This window comes from Notolabrus celidotus, unplaced genomic scaffold (genome assembly GCF_009762535.1).
Source record: "Notolabrus celidotus isolate fNotCel1 unplaced genomic scaffold, fNotCel1.pri scaffold_295_arrow_ctg1, whole genome shotgun sequence".
Taxonomy (NCBI): domain Eukaryota; kingdom Metazoa; phylum Chordata; class Actinopteri; order Labriformes; family Labridae; genus Notolabrus; species Notolabrus celidotus.
In genome coordinates this window covers 1,072-1,589 of record NW_023260132.1, presented here as the reverse complement: position 1 = coordinate 1,589, position 518 = coordinate 1,072, and positions in this window count along the sequence as shown.

Here is a 518-nt window from a genome sequence, read left to right as displayed (position 1 = left end):
GTCTTAAGCTCTGATCACCATGATGGTCTGAATCTAATCCATCCATGCAGCTTTTGTTGCACCTAAAATACGATGCTGTGAGCAAGAAGAACTGCTCCTCAGGGTAAATAAAGAACTTTTGGTTTGTGACAGTTTTGTTGACCTCAGGTATAAAGTAGTGTTCCTTATCTCTGCATAGATGTTCTCCTCTACATGTTCAAGCTGTGTCTGTAAATCAAAAATCTTATCTCACTTTCCTCAAGGATCTTTGCTGTGGTTTCTGCAGAGTGCTGTTAATCAGAGGAAGAGGATTTAGGCATTAAAGTTAACTAACAAAATGAGTACTTTTCAAAGGTCCCTGGACTTTCAGGGGGCGGGGCCTGCAATGCTGAACTTGTCTGATTGGTAGATTAACCTCAGTGTTTTTATTCCTCCCTCCGTCCACAATAACATCACACACATCTGTGATTCTCTTGATTTCTCTTTCTTTCATTAGTTTTTATTTGTTCTATCTTTTTTGTATGTGTGTGTACTTTTCA